Source organism: Hordeum vulgare, chromosome 2H, assembly GCF_904849725.1.
Source record: "Hordeum vulgare subsp. vulgare chromosome 2H, MorexV3_pseudomolecules_assembly, whole genome shotgun sequence".
NCBI classification, from domain to species: Eukaryota; Viridiplantae; Streptophyta; class Magnoliopsida; order Poales; family Poaceae; genus Hordeum; species Hordeum vulgare.
The window spans coordinates 576,772,406-576,785,816 of record NC_058519.1 but is presented as its reverse complement, the minus strand read 5'-3'; the positions used below and the strand labels follow the sequence as shown (position 1 = coordinate 576,785,816).

General features: G+C 46.0%; 41 non-coding genes across 41 annotated transcripts; all 41 read right to left on the bottom strand.

The window, feature by feature from the left end:
* Nucleotides 1–177: 177 nt before the first annotated feature.
* LOC123437630 lies at nt 178–296 on the bottom strand. The gene has a single exon (XR_006628806.1). It is a non-coding gene; the product is annotated as a 5S ribosomal RNA (ribosomal RNA).
* A 194-nt stretch (nt 297–490) lies between these two features.
* Nucleotides 491–606, bottom strand: LOC123433333. The gene has a single exon (XR_006624858.1). It is a non-coding gene; the product is annotated as a 5S ribosomal RNA (ribosomal RNA).
* Nucleotides 607–815: 209 nt separating this feature from the next.
* Nucleotides 816–934, bottom strand: LOC123437133. Its single transcript, XR_006628330.1, has one exon. It is a non-coding gene; the product is annotated as a 5S ribosomal RNA (ribosomal RNA).
* Nucleotides 935–1,116: 182 nt separating this feature from the next.
* Nucleotides 1,117–1,235, bottom strand: LOC123438806. Its single transcript, XR_006629927.1, has one exon. It is a non-coding gene; the product is annotated as a 5S ribosomal RNA (ribosomal RNA).
* Nucleotides 1,236–1,432: 197 nt separating this feature from the next.
* On the bottom strand, nt 1,433–1,551 carry LOC123438805. Its single transcript, XR_006629926.1, has one exon. It is a non-coding gene; the product is annotated as a 5S ribosomal RNA (ribosomal RNA).
* Nucleotides 1,552–1,760: 209 nt separating this feature from the next.
* Nucleotides 1,761–1,879, bottom strand: LOC123437581. The gene has a single exon (XR_006628755.1). It is a non-coding gene; the product is annotated as a 5S ribosomal RNA (ribosomal RNA).
* A 164-nt stretch (nt 1,880–2,043) lies between these two features.
* Nucleotides 2,044–2,162, bottom strand: LOC123432021. The gene has a single exon (XR_006623624.1). It is a non-coding gene; the product is annotated as a 5S ribosomal RNA (ribosomal RNA).
* A 176-nt stretch (nt 2,163–2,338) lies between these two features.
* On the bottom strand, nt 2,339–2,457 carry LOC123437975. Its single transcript, XR_006629134.1, has one exon. It is a non-coding gene; the product is annotated as a 5S ribosomal RNA (ribosomal RNA).
* A 185-nt stretch (nt 2,458–2,642) lies between these two features.
* LOC123432715 lies at nt 2,643–2,761 on the bottom strand. The gene has a single exon (XR_006624285.1). It is a non-coding gene; the product is annotated as a 5S ribosomal RNA (ribosomal RNA).
* A 191-nt stretch (nt 2,762–2,952) lies between these two features.
* Nucleotides 2,953–3,071, bottom strand: LOC123438003. The gene has a single exon (XR_006629161.1). It is a non-coding gene; the product is annotated as a 5S ribosomal RNA (ribosomal RNA).
* A 188-nt stretch (nt 3,072–3,259) lies between these two features.
* On the bottom strand, nt 3,260–3,378 carry LOC123434059. Its single transcript, XR_006625352.1, has one exon. It is a non-coding gene; the product is annotated as a 5S ribosomal RNA (ribosomal RNA).
* A 185-nt stretch (nt 3,379–3,563) lies between these two features.
* Nucleotides 3,564–3,682, bottom strand: LOC123435988. Its single transcript, XR_006627228.1, has one exon. It is a non-coding gene; the product is annotated as a 5S ribosomal RNA (ribosomal RNA).
* A 185-nt stretch (nt 3,683–3,867) lies between these two features.
* Nucleotides 3,868–3,986, bottom strand: LOC123434058. The gene has a single exon (XR_006625351.1). It is a non-coding gene; the product is annotated as a 5S ribosomal RNA (ribosomal RNA).
* Nucleotides 3,987–4,168: 182 nt separating this feature from the next.
* Nucleotides 4,169–4,287, bottom strand: LOC123434057. The gene has a single exon (XR_006625350.1). It is a non-coding gene; the product is annotated as a 5S ribosomal RNA (ribosomal RNA).
* Nucleotides 4,288–4,502: 215 nt separating this feature from the next.
* On the bottom strand, nt 4,503–4,621 carry LOC123432020. Its single transcript, XR_006623623.1, has one exon. It is a non-coding gene; the product is annotated as a 5S ribosomal RNA (ribosomal RNA).
* Nucleotides 4,622–4,800: 179 nt separating this feature from the next.
* Nucleotides 4,801–4,919, bottom strand: LOC123435850. The gene has a single exon (XR_006627094.1). It is a non-coding gene; the product is annotated as a 5S ribosomal RNA (ribosomal RNA).
* A 185-nt stretch (nt 4,920–5,104) lies between these two features.
* Nucleotides 5,105–5,223, bottom strand: LOC123431558. Its single transcript, XR_006623150.1, has one exon. It is a non-coding gene; the product is annotated as a 5S ribosomal RNA (ribosomal RNA).
* A 188-nt stretch (nt 5,224–5,411) lies between these two features.
* LOC123433332 lies at nt 5,412–5,527 on the bottom strand. Its single transcript, XR_006624857.1, has one exon. It is a non-coding gene; the product is annotated as a 5S ribosomal RNA (ribosomal RNA).
* Nucleotides 5,528–5,733: 206 nt separating this feature from the next.
* LOC123437574 lies at nt 5,734–5,852 on the bottom strand. Its single transcript, XR_006628748.1, has one exon. It is a non-coding gene; the product is annotated as a 5S ribosomal RNA (ribosomal RNA).
* Nucleotides 5,853–6,034: 182 nt separating this feature from the next.
* On the bottom strand, nt 6,035–6,153 carry LOC123438804. Its single transcript, XR_006629925.1, has one exon. It is a non-coding gene; the product is annotated as a 5S ribosomal RNA (ribosomal RNA).
* A 203-nt stretch (nt 6,154–6,356) lies between these two features.
* On the bottom strand, nt 6,357–6,475 carry LOC123437566. Its single transcript, XR_006628740.1, has one exon. It is a non-coding gene; the product is annotated as a 5S ribosomal RNA (ribosomal RNA).
* Nucleotides 6,476–6,672: 197 nt separating this feature from the next.
* On the bottom strand, nt 6,673–6,791 carry LOC123436678. Its single transcript, XR_006627891.1, has one exon. It is a non-coding gene; the product is annotated as a 5S ribosomal RNA (ribosomal RNA).
* Nucleotides 6,792–6,982: 191 nt separating this feature from the next.
* Nucleotides 6,983–7,101, bottom strand: LOC123434056. The gene has a single exon (XR_006625349.1). It is a non-coding gene; the product is annotated as a 5S ribosomal RNA (ribosomal RNA).
* Nucleotides 7,102–7,307: 206 nt separating this feature from the next.
* On the bottom strand, nt 7,308–7,426 carry LOC123431598. Its single transcript, XR_006623189.1, has one exon. It is a non-coding gene; the product is annotated as a 5S ribosomal RNA (ribosomal RNA).
* Nucleotides 7,427–7,605: 179 nt separating this feature from the next.
* LOC123438457 lies at nt 7,606–7,724 on the bottom strand. The gene has a single exon (XR_006629598.1). It is a non-coding gene; the product is annotated as a 5S ribosomal RNA (ribosomal RNA).
* A 203-nt stretch (nt 7,725–7,927) lies between these two features.
* Nucleotides 7,928–8,046, bottom strand: LOC123436090. Its single transcript, XR_006627325.1, has one exon. It is a non-coding gene; the product is annotated as a 5S ribosomal RNA (ribosomal RNA).
* A 188-nt stretch (nt 8,047–8,234) lies between these two features.
* On the bottom strand, nt 8,235–8,350 carry LOC123433311. Its single transcript, XR_006624840.1, has one exon. It is a non-coding gene; the product is annotated as a 5S ribosomal RNA (ribosomal RNA).
* Nucleotides 8,351–8,543: 193 nt separating this feature from the next.
* On the bottom strand, nt 8,544–8,662 carry LOC123435196. Its single transcript, XR_006626455.1, has one exon. It is a non-coding gene; the product is annotated as a 5S ribosomal RNA (ribosomal RNA).
* Nucleotides 8,663–8,862: 200 nt separating this feature from the next.
* Nucleotides 8,863–8,981, bottom strand: LOC123436266. Its single transcript, XR_006627497.1, has one exon. It is a non-coding gene; the product is annotated as a 5S ribosomal RNA (ribosomal RNA).
* Nucleotides 8,982–9,178: 197 nt separating this feature from the next.
* On the bottom strand, nt 9,179–9,297 carry LOC123436265. The gene has a single exon (XR_006627496.1). It is a non-coding gene; the product is annotated as a 5S ribosomal RNA (ribosomal RNA).
* A 188-nt stretch (nt 9,298–9,485) lies between these two features.
* Nucleotides 9,486–9,604, bottom strand: LOC123431547. Its single transcript, XR_006623139.1, has one exon. It is a non-coding gene; the product is annotated as a 5S ribosomal RNA (ribosomal RNA).
* A 185-nt stretch (nt 9,605–9,789) lies between these two features.
* LOC123434054 lies at nt 9,790–9,908 on the bottom strand. The gene has a single exon (XR_006625348.1). It is a non-coding gene; the product is annotated as a 5S ribosomal RNA (ribosomal RNA).
* A 215-nt stretch (nt 9,909–10,123) lies between these two features.
* LOC123433251 lies at nt 10,124–10,239 on the bottom strand. Its single transcript, XR_006624786.1, has one exon. It is a non-coding gene; the product is annotated as a 5S ribosomal RNA (ribosomal RNA).
* A 458-nt stretch (nt 10,240–10,697) lies between these two features.
* Nucleotides 10,698–10,816, bottom strand: LOC123432315. The gene has a single exon (XR_006623904.1). It is a non-coding gene; the product is annotated as a 5S ribosomal RNA (ribosomal RNA).
* Nucleotides 10,817–11,287: 471 nt separating this feature from the next.
* On the bottom strand, nt 11,288–11,406 carry LOC123435495. The gene has a single exon (XR_006626743.1). It is a non-coding gene; the product is annotated as a 5S ribosomal RNA (ribosomal RNA).
* A 200-nt stretch (nt 11,407–11,606) lies between these two features.
* On the bottom strand, nt 11,607–11,725 carry LOC123436264. The gene has a single exon (XR_006627495.1). It is a non-coding gene; the product is annotated as a 5S ribosomal RNA (ribosomal RNA).
* A 191-nt stretch (nt 11,726–11,916) lies between these two features.
* On the bottom strand, nt 11,917–12,035 carry LOC123437257. Its single transcript, XR_006628448.1, has one exon. It is a non-coding gene; the product is annotated as a 5S ribosomal RNA (ribosomal RNA).
* Nucleotides 12,036–12,238: 203 nt separating this feature from the next.
* Nucleotides 12,239–12,357, bottom strand: LOC123433176. Its single transcript, XR_006624720.1, has one exon. It is a non-coding gene; the product is annotated as a 5S ribosomal RNA (ribosomal RNA).
* Nucleotides 12,358–12,557: 200 nt separating this feature from the next.
* Nucleotides 12,558–12,673, bottom strand: LOC123433250. The gene has a single exon (XR_006624785.1). It is a non-coding gene; the product is annotated as a 5S ribosomal RNA (ribosomal RNA).
* Nucleotides 12,674–12,894: 221 nt separating this feature from the next.
* Nucleotides 12,895–13,013, bottom strand: LOC123431847. The gene has a single exon (XR_006623438.1). It is a non-coding gene; the product is annotated as a 5S ribosomal RNA (ribosomal RNA).
* A 182-nt stretch (nt 13,014–13,195) lies between these two features.
* Nucleotides 13,196–13,314, bottom strand: LOC123433034. Its single transcript, XR_006624593.1, has one exon. It is a non-coding gene; the product is annotated as a 5S ribosomal RNA (ribosomal RNA).
* Between the last annotated feature and the right edge of the window lie 97 nt (nt 13,315–13,411).

Below are 13,411 nucleotides of genomic sequence, written 5' to 3'. Positions count from 1 at the left end.
ATCTATTTGTTCCTTATGCTTGCCCCTACTACTACTACTACTACTACTACTAGTCGTTGGGTGTCAAGCGCGGTGGGAAAAGTCACACAGTAATCGTCAAAAATAAGAAAATGAGGTCATATAGATCACGGTCCCGCGTCATCCTTGTCACGTGGCGCAAAAATATATTTAAAAAGGGGAATGCAACACGAGGACTTCCCAGGAGGTCACCCATCCTAGTACTACTCTCGCCCAAGCACGCTTAACTTCGGAGTTTTGATGGGATCCGGTGCTTTAGTGCTGGTATGATCGCATCCGACATGCAACTATCTATTTGTTCCTTATGCTTGCCCCTACTACTACTACTACTACTACTACTACTACTAGTCGTTGGGTGTCAAGCGCGGTGGGAAAAGTCACACGGTAATCGTCAAAAATAAGAAAATGAGGTCATATAGATCACGTTCCCGCGTCATCCTTGTCACGTGGCGCAAAAATATATTTAAAAAGGGGAATGCAACACGGAGTCCCAGGAGGTCACCCATCCTAGTACTACTCTCGCCCAAGCACGCTTAACTTCGGAGTTCTGATGGGATCCGGTGCTTTAGTGCTGCTATGATCGCATCCGACATGCAACTATCTATTTGTTCCTTATGCTTGCCCCTACTACTACTACTACTACTACTACTACTACTACTACTACTACTACTAGTCGTTGGGTGTCAAGCGCGGTGGGAAAAGTCACACAGTAATCGTCAAAAATAAGAAAATGAGGTCATATAGATCACGCTCCCGCGTCATCCTTGTCACGTGGCGCAAAAATATATTTAAAAAGGGGAATGCAACACGAGGACTTCCCAGGAGGTCACCCATCCTAGTACTACTCTCGCCCAAGCACGCTTTACTTCGGAGTTCTGATGGGATCCGGTGCTTTAGTGCTGGTATAATCGCATCCGACATGCAACTATCTATTTGTTCCTTATGCTTGCCCCTACTACTACTACTACTACTAGTCGTTGGGTGTCAAGCGCGGTGGGAAAAGTCACACAGTAATCGTCAAAAATAAGAAAATGAGGTCATATAGATCACGCTCCCGCGTCATCCTTGTCACGTGGCGCAAAAATATATTTAAAAAGGGGAATGCAACACGAGGACTTCACAGGAGGTCACCCATCCTAGTACTACTCTCGCCCAAGCACGCTTAACTTCGGAGTTTTGATGGGATCCGGTGCTTTAGTGCTGGTATGATCGCATCCGACATGCAACTATCTATTTGTTCCTTATGCTTGCCCCTACTACTACTACAACTACTACTACTACTACTACTAGTCGTTGGGTGTCAAGCGCGGTGGGAAAAGTCACACAGTAATCGTCAAAAATATGAAAATGAGGTCATATAGATCATGCTCCCGCGTCATCCTTGTCACGTGGCGCAAAAATATATTTAAAAAGGGGAATGCAACACGAGGACTTCACAGGAGGTCACCCATCCTAGTACTACTCTCGCCCAAGCACGCTTAACTTCGGAGTTTTGATGGGATCCGGTGCTTTAGTGCTGGTATGATCGCATCCGACATGCAACTATCTATTTGTTCCTTATGCTTGCCCCTACTACTACTACTACTACTACTACTACTACTACTACTACTACTACTAGTCGTTGGGTGTCAAGCGCGGTGGGAAAAGTCACACAGTAATCGTCAAAAATAAGAAAATGAGGTCATATAGATCACGGTCCCGCGTCATCCTTGTCACGTGGCGCAAAAATATATTTAAAAAGGGGAATGCAACACGAGGACTTCCCAGGAGGTCACTCATCCTAGTACTACTCTCGCCCAAGCACGCTTAACTTCGGAGTTCTGATGGGATCCGGTGCTTTAGTGCTGGTATGATCGCATCCGACATGCAACTATCTATTTGTTCCTTATGCTTGCCCCTACTACTACTACTACTAGTACTACTACTACTACTACTACTACTACTACTAGTCGTTGGGTGTCAAGCGCGATAGATCACGCTCCCGCGTCATCCTTGTCACGTGGCGCAAAAATATATTTAAAAAGGGGAATGCAACACGAGGACTTCCCAGGAGGTCACCCATCCTAGTACTACTCTCGCCCAAGCACGCTTAACTTCGGAGTTCTGGTGGGATCCGGTGCTTTAGTGCTGCTATGATCGCATCCGACATGCAACTATCTATTTGTTCCTTATGCTTGCCCCTACTACTACTACTAGTCGTTGGGTGTCAAGCGCGGTGGGAAAAGTCACACAGTAATCGTCAAAAATAAGAAAATGAGGTCATATAGATCACGGTCCCGCGTCATCCTTGTCACGTGGCGCAAAAATATATTTAAAAAGGGGAATGCAACACGAGGACTTCCAAGGAGGTCACCCATCCTAGTACTACTCTCGCCCAAGCACGCTTAACTTCGGAGTTCTGATGGGATCCGGTGCTTTAGTGCTGGTATGATCGCATCTGATATGCAACTATCTATTTGTTCCTTATGCTTGCCCCTACTACTACTACTACTACTACTAGTCGTTGGGTGTCAAGCGCGGTGGGAACAGTCACACAGTAATCGTCAAAAATAAGAAAATGAGGTCATATAGATCACGGTCCCGCGTCATCCTTGTCACGTGGCGCAAAAATATATTTAAAAAGGGGAATGCAAAACGAGGACTTCCCAGGAGGTCACCCATCCTAGTAATACTCTCGCCCAAGCACGCTTAACTTCGGAGTTTTGATGGGATCCGGTGCTTTAGTGCTGGTATGATCGCATCCGACATGCAACTATCTATTTGTTCCTTATGCTTGCCCCTACTACTACTACTACTACTACTACTAGTAGTCGTTGGGTGTCAAGCGCGGTGGGAAAAGTTACACGGTAATCGTCAAAAATAAGAAAATGAGGTCATATAGATCACGTTCCCGCGTCATCCTTGTCACGTGGCGCAAAAATATATTTAAAAAGGGGAATGCAACACGAGGACTTCCCAGGAGGTCACCCATCCTAGTACTACTCTCGCCCAAGCACGCTTAACTTTAGAGTTCTGATGGGATCCGGTGCTTTAGTGCTGGTATGATCGCATCCGACATGCAACTATCTATTTGTTCCTTATGCTTGCCCCTACTACTACTACTACTACTACTACTAGTCGTTGGGTGTCAAGCGCGGTGGGAAAAGTCACACAGTAATCGTCAAAAATAAGAAAATGAGGTCATATAGATCACGCTCCCGCGTCATCCTTGTCACGTGGCGCAAAAATATATTTAAAAAGGGGAATGCAACACGAGGACTTCCCAGGAGGTCACCCATCCTAGTACTACTCTCGCCCAAGCACGCTTAACTTCGGAGTTCTGATGGGATCCGGTGCTTTAGTGCTGGTATGATCGCATCCGACATGCAACTATCTATTTGTTCCTTATGCTTGCCCCTACTACTACTACTACTACTACTAGTCGTTGGGTGTCAAGCGTGGTGGGAAAAGTCACACAGTAATCGTCAAAAATAAGAAAATGAGGTCATATAGATCACGGTCCCGCGTCATCCTTGTCACGTGGCGCAAAAATATATTTAAAAAGGGGAATGCAACACGAGGACTTCCCAGGAGGTCACCCATCCTAGTACTACTCTCGCCCAAGCACGCTTAACTTCGGAGTTCTGATGTGATCCGGTGCTTTAGTGCTGGTATGATCGCATCCGACATGCAACTATCTATTTGTTCCTTATGCTTGCCCCTACTACTACTACTACTACTAGTAGTCGTTGGGTGTCAAGCGCGGTGGGAAAAGTCACACAGTAATCGTCAAAAATAAGAAAATGAGGTCATATAGATCACGCTCCCGCGTCATCCTTGTCACGTGGCGCAAAAATATATTTAAAAAGGGGAATGCAACACGAGGACTTCCCAGGAGGTCACCCATCCTAGTACTACTCTCGCCCAAGCACGCTTAACTTCGGAGTTCTGATGGGATCCGGTGCTTTAGTGCTGGTATGATCGCATCCGACATGCAACTATCTATTTGTTCCTTATGCTTGCCCCTACTACTACTACTACTACTAGTCGTTGGGTGTCAAGCGCGGTGGGAAAAGTCACACAGTAATCGTCAAAAATAAGAAAATGAGGTCATATAGATCACGGTCCCGCGTCATCCTTGTCACGTGGCGCAAAAATATATTTAAAAAGGGGAATGCAACACGAGGACTTCCCAGGAGGTCACCCATCCTAGTACTACTCTCGCCCAAGCACGCTTAACTTCGGAGTTCTGATGGGATCCGGTGCTTTAGTGCTGGTATGATCGCATCCGACATGCAACTATCTATTTGTTCCTTATGCTTGCCCCTACTACTACTACTACTAGTACTACTACTACTACTACTACTACTACTACTACTAGTCGTTGGGTGTCAAGCGCGGTGGGAAAAGTCACACAGTAATCGTCAAAAATAAGAAAATGAGGTCATATAGATCACGCTCCCGCGTCATCCTTGTCACGTGGCGCAAAAATATATTTAAAAAGGGGAATGCAACACGAGGACTTCCCAGGAGGTCACCCATCCTAGTACTACTCTCGCCCAAGCACGCTTAACTTCGGAGTTCTGGTGGGATCCGGTGCTTTAGTGCTGCTATGATCGCATCCGACATGCAACTATCTATTTGTTCCTTATGCTTGCCCCTACTACTACTACTACTAGTCGTTGGGTGTCAAGCGCGGTGGGAAAAGTCACACAGTAATCGTCAAAAATAAGAAAATGAGGTCATATAGATCACGGTCCCGCGTCATCCTTGTCACGTGGCGCAAAAATATATTTAAAAAGGGGAATGCAACACGAGGACTTCCCAGGAGGTCACCCATCCTAGTACTACTCTCGCCCAAGCACGCTTAACTTCGGAGTTCTGATGGGATCCGGTGCTTTAGTGCTGGTATGATCGCATCTGACATGCAACTATCTATTTGTTCCTTATGCTTGCCCCTACTACTACTACTACTACTACTAGTCGTTGGGTGTCAAGCGCGGTGGGAAAAGTCACACAGTAATCGTCAAAAATAAGAAAATGAGGTCATATAGATCACGGTCCCGCGTCATCCTTGTCACGTGGCGCAAAAATATATTTAAAAAGGGGAATGCAAAACGAGGACTTCCCAGGAGGTCACCCATCCTAGTACTACTCTCGCCCAAGCACGCTTAACTTCGGAGTTTTGATGGGATCCGGTGCTTTAGTGCTGGTATGATCGCATCCGACATGCAACTATCTATTTGTTCCTTATGCTTGCCCCTACTACTACTACTACTACTACTACTAGTCGTTGGGTGTCAAGCGCGGTGGGAAAAGTCACACGGTAATCGTCAAAAATAAGAAAATGAGGTCATATAGATCACGTTCCCGCGTCATCCTTGTCACGTGGCGCAAAAATATATTTAAAAAGGGGAATGCAACACGGAGTCCCAGGAGGTCACCCATCCTAGTACTACTCTCGCCCAAGCACGCTTAACTTCGGAGTTCTGATGGGATCCGGTGCTTTAGTGCTGCTATGATCGCATCCGACATGCAACTATCTATTTGTTCCTTATGCTTGCCCCTACTACTACTACTACTACTACTACTACTACTACTACTACTACTAGTCGTTGGGTGTCAAGCGCGGTGGGAAAAGTCACACAGTAATCGTCAAAAATAAGAAAATGAGGTCATATAGATCACGCTCCCGCGTCATCCTTGTCACGTGGCGCAAAAATATATTTAAAAAGGGGAATGCAACACGAGGACTTCCCAGGAGGTCACCCATCCTAGTACTACTCTCGCCCAAGCACGCTTAACTTCGGAGTTCTGATGGGATCCGATGCTTTAGTGCTGGTATAATCGCATCCGACATGCAACGATCTATTTGTTCCTTATGCTTGCCCCTACTACTACTACTACTACTAGTCGTTGGGTGTCAAGCGCGGTGGGAAAAGTCACACAGTAATCGTCAAAAATAAGAAAATGAGGTCATATAGATCACGCTCCCGCGTCATCCTTGTCACGTGGCGCAAAAATATATTTAAAAAGGGGAATGCAACACGAGGACTTCACAGGAGGTCACCCATCCTAGTACTACTCTCGCCCAAGCACGCTTAACTTCGGAGTTTTGATGGGATCCGGTGCTTTAGTGCTGGTATGATCGCATCCGACATGCAACTATCTATTTGTTCCTTATGCTTGCCCCTACTACTAGTACTACTACTACTACTACTACTACTACTACTAGTAGTTGGGTGTCAAGCGCGGTGGGAAAAGTCACACAGTAATCGTCAAAAATAAGAAAATGAGGTCATATAGATCACGCTCCCGCGTCATCCTTGTCACGTGGCGCAAAAATATATTTAAAAAGGGGAATGCAACACGAGGACTTCCCAGGAGGTCACCCATCCTAGTACTACTCTCGCCCAAGCACGCTAAACTTCGGAGTTCTGATGGGATCCGGTGCTTTAGTGCTGGTATGATCGCATCCGACATGCAACTATCTATTTGTTCCTTATGCTTGCCCCTACTACTACTACTACTACTACTACTACTACTACTAGTCGTTGGGTGTCAAGCGCGGTGGGAAAAGTCACACAGTAATCGTCAAAAATAAGAAAATGAGGTCATATAGATCACGGTCCCGCGTCATCCTTGTCACGTGGCGCAAAAATATATTTAAAAAGGGGAATGCAACACGAGGACTTCCGAGGAGGTCACCCATCCTAGTACTACTCTCGCCCAAGCACGCTTAACTTCGGAGTTCTGATGGGATCCGGTGCTTTAGTGCTGGTATGATTGCATCCGTCATGCAACTATCTATTTGTTCCTTATGCTTGCCCCTACTACTACTACTACTACTAGTACTACTAGTCGTTGGGTGTCAAGCGCGGTGGGAAAAATCACATAGTAATCGTCAAAAATAACAAAATGAGGTCATATAGATCACGCTCCCGCGTCATCCTTGTCACGTGGCGCAAAAATATATTTAAAAAGGGGAATGCAACACGAGGACTTCCCAGGAGGTCACCCATCCTAGTACTACTCTCGCCCAAGCACGCTTAACTTCGGAGTTCTGATGGGATCCGGTGCTTTAGTGCTGGTATGATCGCATCCGACATGCAACTATCTATTTGTTCCTTATGCTTGCCCCTACTACTACTACTACTACTACTACTACTACTACTACTACTACTAGTCGTTGGGTGTCAAGCGCGGTGGGAAAAGTCACACAGTAATCGTCAAAAATAAGAAAATGAGGTCATATAGATCACGGTCCCGCGTCATCCTTGTTACGTGGCGCAAAAATATATTTAAAAAGGGGAATGCAACACGAGGACTTCCGAGGAGGTCACCCATCCTAGTACTACTCTCGCCCAAGGACGCTTAACTTCGGAGTTCTGATGGGATCCGGTGCTTTAGTGCTGGTATGATCGCATCCGACATGCAACTATCTATTTGTTCCTTATGCTTGCCCCTAGTACTACTACTACTAGTCGTTGGGTGTCAAGCGCGGTGGGAAAAGTCACACAGTAATCGTCAAAAATAAGAAAATGAGGTCATATAGATCACGGTCCCGCGTCATCCTTGTCACGTGGCGCAAAAATATATTTAAAAAGGGGAATGCAACACGAGGACTGCCCAGGAGGTCACCCATCCTAGTACTACTCTCGCCCAAGCACGCTTAACTTCGGAGTTCTGATGGGATCCGGTGGTTTAGTGCTGGTATGATCGCATCCGACATGCAACTATCTATTTGTTCCTTATGCTTGCCCCTACTACTACTACTACTACTACTACTACTACTACTACTACTAGTCGTTGGGTGTCAAGCGCGGTGGGAAAAGTCACACAGTAATCGTCAAAAATAAGAAAATGAGGTCATATAGATCACGGTCCCGCGTCATCCTTGTCACGTGGTGCAAAAATATATTTAAAAAGGGGAATGCAACACGAGGACTTCCCAGGAGGTCACCCATCCTAGTACTACTCTCGCCCAAGCACGCTTAACTTTGGAGTTCTGATGGGATCCGGTGCTTTAGTGCTGGTATGATCGCATCCGACATGCAACTATCTATTTGTTCCTTATGCTTGCCCCTACTACTACTACTACTACTACTACTAGTCGTTGGGTGTCAAGCGCGGTGGGAAAAGTCACACGGTAATCGTCAAAAATAAGAAAATGAGGTCATATAGATCACGCTCCCGCGTCATCCTTGTCACGTGGCGCAAAAATATATTTAAAAAGGGGAATGCAACACGGAGTCCCAGGAGGTCACCCATCCTAGTACTACTCTCGCCCAAGCACGCTTAACTTCGGAGTTCTGATGGGATCCGGTGCTTTAGTGTTGGTATGATCGCATCCGACATGCAACTATCTATTTGTTCCTTATGCTTGCCCCTACTACTACTACTACTACTACTACTACTACTAGTCGTTGGGTGTCAAGCGCGGTGGAAAAGTCACACAGTAATCGTCAAAAATAAGAAAATGAGGTCATATAGATCACGGTCCCGCGTCATCCTTGTCACGTGGCGCAAAAATATATTTAAAAAGGGGAATGCAACACGAGGACTTCCCAGGAGGTCACCCATCCTAGTACTACTCTCGCCCAAGCACACTTAACTTCGGAGTTCTGATGGGATCCGGTGCTTTAGTGCTGGTATGATCGCATCCGACATGCAACTATCTATTTGTTCCTTATGCTTGCCCCTACTACTACTACTACTACTACTACTACTACTACTACTAGTCGTTGGGTGTCAAGCGCGGTGGGAAAAGTCACACAGTAATCGTCAAAAATAAGAAAATGAGGTCATATAGATCACGGACCCGCGTCATCCTTGTCACGTGGCGCAAAAATATATTTAAAAAGGGGAATGCAACACGAGGACTTCCGAGGAGGTCACCCATCCTAGTACTACTCTCGCCCAAGCACGCTTAACTTCGGAGTTCTGATGGGATCCGGTGCTTTAGTGCTGGTATGATCGCATCCGACATGCAACTATCTATTTGTTCCTTATGCTTGCCCCTACTACTACTACTACTACTACTACTACTACTACTAGTCGTTGGGTGTCAAGCGCGGTGGGAAAAGTCACACAGTAATCGTCAAAAATAAGAAAATGAGGTCATATAGATCACGGACCCGCGTCATCCTTGTCACGTGGCGCAAAAATATATTTAAAAAGGGGAATGCAACACGAGGACTTCCGAGGAGGTCACCCATCCTAGTACTACTCTCGCCCAAGCACGCTTAACTTCGGAGTTCTGATGGGATCCGGTGCTTTAGTGCTGGTATGATCGCATCCGACATGCAACTATCTATTTGTTCCTTATGCTTGCCCCTACTACTACTACTACTACTACTAGTAGTCGTTGGGTGTCAAGCGCGGTGGGAAAAGTCACACAGTAACCGTCAAAAATAAGAAAATGAGGTCATATAGATCACGGTCCCGCGTCATCCTTGTCACGTGGCGCAAAAATATATTTAAAAAGGGGAATGCAACACGAGGACTGCCCAGGAGGTCACCCATCCTAGTACTACTCTCACCCAAGCACGCTTAACTTCGGAGTTCTGATGGGATCCGGTGCTTTAGTGCTGGTATGATCGCATCCGACATGCAACTATCTATTTGTTCCTTATGCTTGCCCGTACTACTACTACTACTACTACTAGTCGTTGGGTGTCAAGCGCGGTGGGAAAAGTCACACAGTAATCGTTAAAAATAAAAAAATGAGGTCATATAGATCACGGTCCCGCGTCATCCTTGTCACGTGGCGCAAAAATATATTTAAAAAGGGGAATGCAACACGAGGACTTCCCAGGAGGTCACCCATCCTAGTACTACTCTCGCCCAAGCACGCTTAACTTCGGAGTTCTGATGGGATCCGGTGCTTTAGTGCTGGTATGATCGCATCCGACATGCAACTATCTATTTGTTCCTTATGCTTGCCCCTACTACTACTACTACTACTACTACTACTACTACTACTACTACTACTACTACTAGTCGTTGGGTGTCAAGCGCGGTGGGAAAAGTCACACGGTAATCGTCAAAAATAAGAAAATGAGGTCATATAGATCACGCTCCCGCGTCATCCTTGTCACGTGGCGCAAAAATATATTTAAAAAGGGGAATGCAACACGGAGTCCCAGGAGGTCACCCATAATAGTACTACTCTCGCCCAAGCACGCTTAACTTCGGAGTTCTGATGGGATCCGGTGCTTTAGTGCTGGTATGATCGCATCCGACATGCAACTATCTATTTGTTCCTTATGCTTGCCCCTACTACTACTACTACTACTACTACTACTACTACTACTACTACTACTACTACTACTAGTCGTTGGGTGTCAAGCGCGGTGGGAAAAGTCACACAGTAATCGTCAAAAATAAGAAAATGAGGTCATATAGATCACGCTCCCGCGTCATCCTTGTCACGTGGCGCAAAAATATATTTAAAAAGGGGAATGCAACACGAGGACTTCCCATGGGATCCGGTGCTTTAGTGCTGGTATGATCGCATCCGACATGCAACTATCTATTTGTTCCTTATGCTTGCCCCTACTACTACTACTACTAGTCGTTGGGTGTCAAGCGCGGTGGGAAAAGTCACACAGTAATCGTCAAAAATAAGAAAGTGAGGTCATATAGATCACGCTCCCGCGTCATCCTTGTCACGTGGCGCAAAAATATATTTAAAAAGGGGAATGCAACACGAGGACTTCCCAGGAGGTCACCCATCCTAGTACTACTCTCGTCCAAGCACGCTTAACTCCGAAGTTCTGATGGGATCCGGTGCTTTAATGCTGGTATGATCGCATCCGACATGCAACTATCTATTTGTTCCTTATGCTTGCCCCTACTACTACTACTACTACTACTAGTAGTCGTTGGGTGTCAAGCGCGGTGGGAAAAGTCACACAGTAATCGTCAAAAATAAGAAAATGAGGTCATATAGATCACGGTCCCGCGTCATCCTTGTCACGTGGCGCAAAAATATATTTAAAAAGGGGAATGCAACACGAGGACTTCCCAGGAGGTCACCCATCCTAGTACAACTTTGGAGTTCTGATGGGATCCGGTGCTTTAGTGCTGGTATGATCGCATCCGACATGCAACTATCTATTTGTTCCTTATGCTTGCCCCTACTACTACTACTACTACTAATAGTCGTTGGGTGTCAAGCGCGGTGGGAAAAGTCACACAGTAATCGTCAAAAATAAGAAAATGAGGTCATATAGATCACGCTCCCGCGTCATCCTTGTCACGTGGCGCAAAAATATATTTAAAAAGGGGAATGCAACACGAGGACTTCACAGGAGGTCACCCATCCTAGTACTACTCTCGCCCAAGCACGCTTAACTTCGGAGTTCTGATGGGATCCGGTGCTTTAGTGCTGGTATGATCGCATCCGACATGCAACTATCTATTTGTTCCTTATGCTTGCCCCTACTACTACTACTACTACTACTACTACTACTACTACTAGTCGTTGGGTGTCAAGCGCGGTGGGAAAAGTCACACAGTAATCGTCAAAAATAAGAAAATGAGGTCATATAGATCACGGTCCCGCGTCATCCTTGTCACGTGGCGCAAAAATATATTTAAAAAGGGGAATGCAACACGAGGACTTCCGAGGAGGTCACCCATCCTAGTACTACTCTCGCCCAAGCACGCTTAACTTCGGAGTTCTGATGGGATCCGGTGCTTTAGTGCTGGTATGATCGCATCCGACATGCAACTATCTATTTGTTCCTTATGCTTGCCCCTACTACTACTACTACTACTACTACTACTAGTCGTTGGGTGTCAAGCGCGGTGGGAAAAGTCACACAGTAATCGTCAAAAATAAGAAAATGAGGTCATATAGATCACGGTCCCGCGTCATCCTTGTCACGTGGCGCAAAAATATATTTAAAAAGGGGAATGCAACACGAGGACTGCCCAGGAGGTCACCCATCCTAGTACTACTCTCGCCCAAGCACGCTTAACTTCGGAGTTCTGATGGGATCCGGTGCTTTAGTGCTGGTATGATCGCATCCGACATGCAACTATCTATTTGTTCCTTATGCTTTCCCCTACTACTACTACTACTACTACTACTACTACTACTACTACTAGTCGTTGGGTGTCAAGCGCGGTGGGAAAAGTCACACAGTAATCGTCAAAAATAAGAAAATGAGGTCATATAGATCACGGTCCCGCGTCATCCTTGTCACGTGGCGCAAAAATATATGTAAAAAGGGGAATGCAACATGAGGACTTCCGAGGAGGTCACCCATCCTAGTAATACTCTCGCCCAAGCATGCTTAACTTCGGAGTTCTGATGGGATCCGGTGCTTTAGTGCTGGTATGATCGCATCCGACATGCAACTATCTATTTGTTCCTTATGCTTGCCCCTACTACTACTACTACTACTACTACTACTACTACTACTAGTCGTTGGGTGTCAAGCGCGGTGGGAAAAGTCACACGGTAATCGTCAAAAATAAGAAAATGAGGTCATATAGATCACGCTCCCGCGTCATCCTTGTCACGTGGCGCAAAAATATATTTAAAAAGGGGAATGCAACACGGAGTCCCAGGAGGTCACCCATAATAGTACTACTCTCGCCCAAGCACGCTTAACTTCGGAGTTCTGATGGGATCCGGTGCTTTAGTGCTGGTATGATCGCATCCGACATGCAACTATCTATTTGTTCCTTATGCTTGCCCCTACTACTACTACTACTACTACTACTACTACTACTACTACTACTACTACTACTACTACTAGTCGTTGGGTGTCAAGCGCGGTGGGAAAAGTCACACAGTAATCGTCAAAAATAAGAAAATGAGGTCATATAGATCACGCTCCCGCGTCATCCTTGTCACGTGGCGCAAAAATATATTTAAAAAGGGGAATGCAACACGAGGACTTCCCAGGAGGTCACCCATCCTAGTACTACTCTCGTCCAAGCACGCTTAACTCCGAAGTTCTGATGGGATCCGGTGCTTTAGTGCTGGTATGATCGCATCCGACATGCTACTATCTATTTGTTCCTTATGCTTGCCCCTACTACTACTACTACTAGTAGTCGTTGGGTGTCAAGCGCGGTGGGAAAAGTCACACAGTAATCGTCAAAAATAAGAAAATGAGGTCATATAGATCACGGTCCCGCGTCATCCTTGTCACGTGGCGCAAAAATATATTTAAAAAGGGGAATGCAACACGAGGACTTCCCAGGAGGTCACCCATCCTAGTACTACTCTTGCCCAAGCACGCTTAACTTTGGAGTTCTGATGGGATCCGGTGCCTTAGTGCTTGTATGATCGCATCCGACATGCAACTATCTATTTGTTCCTTATGCTCGCCCCTACTACTACTACTACTACTAGTCGTTGGGTGTCAAGCGCGGTGGGAAAAGTCACACAGTA